Raw genomic sequence first — 6,000 nt, 5'->3', positions numbered from 1 at the left:
ATGTATTGTGTCGCTATGGCTCCCCCCATTTAGTGTAGAAATTAAATAATGCTAAAGGCAGCACGCAGTAAATCGGTAAGTCATGTGAACAAAATCATCCCCGAGTATTGATTGGAGGTAAAAACTGACGTAATAGGCGTCAGTGATGTATCGCTGACGTCAAGGACCAAAAACAGAGACAATTCGCTTTAAACTATTTGCGGTGATTTTATGTCCTGGAAGTTGAAGATATTTTTAAACGGATATTGTACAAAATCTTCAAACACATTATTAGCATGACGAACAAGACACAATCTTCACTTCTGCCTCGGCCTGCCTTTTTTCTGTCTACCTAATGCTGTTTAACAGCTTCCTTCTCTCTCATCTGTCAGCCATTACCCGCGTGCAGTCGCTCCGTATCTGTCACTGAATTTTCCGATTCTCACTTTTCTTTTCAATTTGATTTTTCTTTCTTGATTGTTGCATTTTCAACTCTTTCATGCATTCTTCATTCATTTGCGATTTAATGTATTATTCATATTATGCAATTACAAATGTGTTATTCATGTTATTCCTCGAATTTCATATGAGAAGCCTCACCACACAATACAAAATCCTTGTTTCTCAACAATTCCGACGTTTAAGATTTTGTTGGAATGGCCTTGGATTGGATGGAGTCTTACGTCACTGGTCGCCTCCAAGCAGTACTAATAGATGGTTATGTATCTTCCCATGTACTTCTGCGCTATGGTGTTTCCCAGGGTTCTGTACTTGGCCCAATTGTATTTACCCTTTACACCACTACATGACCTAATCTGTACATTTGGTATCATTGCCATTTCTTCTCTGACGACACCCAACTCTACAAAATCTTCCGGTTTTCCCGTCGTCTAGTGTGTCACGGTAGTTCCCAGTAAGAAAAATGTTGTCTTCTTGCGAGCTGCATTGCAGCCATTCAAGGCTGGACTGTAGAGAACAAGCTGTCCCTGAGTGGCGAAGACTGACTCACTGACTGTGTCTACGGAGAAGACTGCAGTTCCGGCATCAATGATTGACTTGGGTAGGAGGTTATCATCTCATCAACGTCAGTTAGAAATCTTGGGGTCATCTTTGATGCTAACCTCAAGATTTAAATATAAATAATCAAAAAAACACCCACCTGAACAAGCAATATAAAAATACTAATTCTCTAAGTTCAATCTTGGAGTAACTTCATCGTTAACATGAACTTTAAGATTTCTATCTTCGTTACATCTCTTGATCCACAGTTCCATTGAACCACCTAACGTGTAGTTCTTGATATTTATTACAATGGCTCGTTCCAATCAAATGTGGTAAATGTGCTGTAGATCAGTCAGCGATCGGTGTCAAGCTGTGTAAGAGATGTATCAAATGCTCCTTGTTAAACATCTTCAGGTGATATATTCTTTCCTGTAAACCTCTTAGACGTAATAGTTAACGAAAACTATAAATGAAAATTAAAATTCTGTTAATAATGTTTATGTATAGATTCAACGAGGCTTTACTGAGATAGCAAGACTTATAGGTGTAGTAGGGTGTGTCGATATCACTCACATAAAAGGACCTATCTTCATGAAGAGATCTATGTAAATATAAGAGGTCACCACTCTATTAATGTACAAGTGACATAAACAAAAAAAACTTTTTATTTGAACACTATACTGACACAGTCATTGTACAATTTTTAGGGGATTTTGGGACACAGATTACAATTTGTTAAGAGTAAGGGCCTCAAAGCCAGCAGTAGTCACGATCCGAATGTTTTTGCACATAGTGTGAAAGTATATGCTTAAAAAACAACGAATTCGGCCAATCGCTTCTCTTAGCTGATAGTGGGTATATTTGTACTCAGTTTCTTCAAAAGTCCTAAAGCCATATAGTGTAATATTTCTTTTTATGAATATATACCCTAGGCCTAATATAACTCTAAAAATTGCCTTGTTATGGTTGATGATATTTGAAACTTTTCTTATCTCTAATTTAAAGAACAAGTTTTGAATTTGAAGGATACGAAAATCATCTAGGTTACCAATTTCCAGAAAATAATAAGAAACAATTACAAATTGTAGCAAAGATGAAACACAAGTGTTTAATATTTTTTCTTAGTTGTTATCATGGTTACACGATATGTCTTTAGGATATAAACAGATTTCTTGGCAATTTATTTGGGACAGAAATGATCTCATTTGCTTTTTAAATGCTAATATAAAGAAAACAATATATTTTTGTTATATCCGCCATATAGAAATGGCTCTTACTCCTTTTCGCCAAAGTTCCTCAATTAAGATCATGACATTGAGAGTTAAATGCCTTAATGTCTTTGGTTAGCAAATCTCGTTATTTTTATGTAAAAGGTTACGCAAACAACAACTTTAATGTTTTTCTTGTGTTTGCAGGCTGCGTAATGTAGCTAACTGCTGTTTCGTAAAGGCCACACTTCAAGCTCTGTTTTCGTTGACGGACGTTTGCTGCGACCTCTAACATTTTTTCCGCCATCAACAACGACCAACAACCAGTCATCAATAACAAATTCGTAAACAAAACCTCTTCAACGACGTGCACAGTTATGTAACATCTTTTTTATGTTTCCACGAGATCAGGGTTGAATTGAAAAAAAAACAAAAAAACAACAAAAAAAACAACCGGAGAAGCCAAGAAATTGAGTGCGTGAAATATAACGGAGGCAGCCTGAATGTCCTCCCCAAAAACTCCATTAAAGTAACTACTTTGACAGAGCTACCCGACTTCCGCTCTTTCGTGTGCTTCAACTTTAGTGTCTCTTTCCGCTCGACCAAACTTCGACTCATCTTGATTTAAAGACCGCCAGAAAAATCACACGCCGATTTCCTCGAAAGGTTTTCTTCTCCCCATGAGTTAATTCAAGTGGTATCATTTAAGTTAGTGGTAACTGCTGGCGCTTTCAACTTACATGTAGACGTACCTAGAGATAACTTCTCCAAAAGTTTCCTGGAAATCATCCACTCCGTGTGGTTTTCAACAACATGTCGACCAGCCTACATAGTGTTCTGACCCGCTCAAATCCGTCTTGAAAAAAAAAACCGGGAAAAACTGGAAATTTTTTTTTGTTCAATGGGTCGGAAATAATAATAATAATAATGTAATGAATATTTAACGTGCACTTCTACAAATATGAAAAATTAAATTTTCCCTGTCATATTGTCGTAACCCACCAACGAATGTTTTTTGAGCGGGGTAATACAAAGGAAGTATACGTTTTTTGTGTTTTCCAAACGGGTTGAATAAGGGGGGTTTATTTTGTATTGTTATTACACAACCTTCTTGGATCGCCAGAAGCTATGCTTGTCGCGGGAATTATATTAAACAAAGCTGCAAAGGGACCACAGACAATGACAGATAACCCGTGAAAAAAAACCCAAAGATAAAAATTTTATCATCCCCAAGAAGAATTTTTCTATACAAGAACAAGCGCGTTTGGTAAAATAGTGAACACATGAATATTTAACTGCTGAGAAATCGTTTCTCTTTTGCGTTTGTCTTTAAGTGAAAAACATGATTCAATTTTGGAAAGTTTAATAGTAATAATAGTGGTGAAAAATACTTTAAAATTCTCCAGCTATTCAATTCTCCTTTCACTTCACAGCAGCGATAACCCAATAAGTCATACTTTTTTAAAAGTGCGGAAACTCAAGTACTGGCATTGGTTTTGGTAGAGGGGGAGACTCGTTAAAGGCTGAACCAATGATCGACCTACGGAGGAAAAAACGCAAAACAAGCACGGAAATTTGTCAATGTTTAACATTTACGATAGTTGTGAAGCGAAAACGACATTTTAAAAAATTAACTTTATTGTTAAGGCCAAGAGGATCATTTTCACTAAAAAATAAAAACGGAAATCGGCTAAGTAACATTTGAATAACGAGACAATAATATGTGAATTTCACTCTTATGGTTTGAGCTTCAGCAAAGTATATAAAGGGTGATTGTGTTAACGTAAAACAAGTTGACTGGTATATTTCAATATTCTGACCAATTCGCTCATTGAGATAACAGGTCAAAATTTTTTAAAACAAAGCTATTTATGGAGCTTTTAAAGTTGTATAGGGGCAATTGTTATTTATTATTCAGGGTATTAGTTGAGAGGAAAAAAATTTGGCAAACGCTAGGGGGCATTTGTTAAATGAGGCAATCGTCGCCAGGGGTGGCAGTTTTGAAAGTGGGCAATCGTCGCTTTACTCGCATATATCGTCAGATATCATCGTTGTAATATAGGGATGCGGTAATTGAACACCATTCCCCAGGCCATACTCCACGCCAGCCCACCATGATACCAGATCCCCAACGTCATTAGACCCAAACTATTTTGAGTGGGGTCTACAATAATACTACAACTACAACTACAATACTACCGGCGTCAGAAGCCCCCAACAGAAAAAGAAGTCGGGGGCCTAAGTCGTTCTAGTGGCAGGACACCAGACCACCATAGCAAAATAGCGTGGAACCTATTGACACGATAATTTTTCTTGTCAATAACACAATTTTCCACTTTTGACACGATGTCCACTTGGCGGTGCTATTTGTTGCGACTCATACAATTCAAAACAATTTCCAATATACTGTCTTGGCATTTTATTACTATTCGACAGGTTCACAGATGGCGTTTATAACATAAACAATAGCATGAAACACAAGCAAGCAAGCTAGAGTCTGGCAATAATTTAAGCAAACACGGAGTTAAATGCCATTTCATCATACTATTAGATACAGTGATTTAATTCGCTGTTCAACTTACTTTCATTCTCATCCATCTTCTACCCTTAACAGACCGAAGGGAATTCTTCTACTGCTCTTCATCAAAGCCCACTATTTAATTGTCAAGTAAACGTGATGTTGAAACGACTTAATAATCAAAATTTGATTCTTTTAAATGACGCATGCATCTGTATTTTATTATATGTGGATACCTGCACCCGTGTGCGCAAATATGACGTCACCTGGATCTGCTTGTGTTTTCGAGTCTCCCTACTTCCCCGGTGACTGGGGGAATAATTAGGCTACAGATGATGAAAAGTATCTGTAAGAGAATCTTGTTGGAATTCAACGTATGGCTGGCAGGCAAATTACAACGCTATGTTACATTAATGTACCGTGTTACATTATGATCGATACAATGATCGAACACGCGACTCGCCTAACGGGACAGGGCTACGTTCTGATAGTCCCAATTCTTTTGGTGATAGCCACAGAGACAGAAGCTATGTGCACAAAGGATCTTTTACGCAACGGATACGGGATAAGGAGAGAGATAGAGACAATTGGTATCCTCGTGAAAGAGAGCGACCAAGAGACTCAGATAGACGAAATAACCACGATAGAGGATCCACAGAGAAAAAGCCTCAACGAATTGGAGATTGGACAGAACATCAACAAGAGAAAAGGCAATAGAAAAATATGACAGAAGAAAGAAGAAGAAAAGAAGAGAAAAAAGGAGAACGTGAAAAAACGTGAGAACGTGAGAAAAAGGTTAAAAAACGAAAAAACGTGGAAAAAGGAGAACGTGAAAAAAGGAGAACGAGAACGAAAAAAGAAGAACGAAAGAAGAAGAACGAGAAAAAAGGAATATGTGGCTCATTGTGACCGCCAGCAACAGCAACGGCGGACTCGGCGGCCAGCGGGTAAATAGAAGAAAGATCGCTGCTGCATCCATTTGAAATCCTCCTGGCTCAATTGGCCCATACTCGAGTAGCGTTGGCGAAGAAGCGACCCTGATCTGTCAATCGGATCACGCCAGCACTAACACATAGGACAATGCCTGAAACAAGGGTGGTCATAAGACACTGCCATTTGAAGAAAAGATGATTTTTTTCTTTCGCAGAATCAACTACCAAGCACCAGAAGGAAATTCCTATCTTGAACAGCGTGGCTAGCCAGGATTTAATTGCCCTTGCTCTTCTTCCACCTGATACAATCTACGAAGGGTTTGAAGTATGTGAACTAATGTTATTATAATGGATGCAAAAT

This window comes from Daphnia pulicaria, chromosome 7, assembly GCF_021234035.1.
Source record: "Daphnia pulicaria isolate SC F1-1A chromosome 7, SC_F0-13Bv2, whole genome shotgun sequence".
NCBI classification, from domain to species: domain Eukaryota; kingdom Metazoa; phylum Arthropoda; class Branchiopoda; order Diplostraca; family Daphniidae; genus Daphnia; species Daphnia pulicaria.
The sequence above is the reverse complement of the archived record's forward strand: the minus strand, read 5'-3'. Positions refer to the sequence as shown.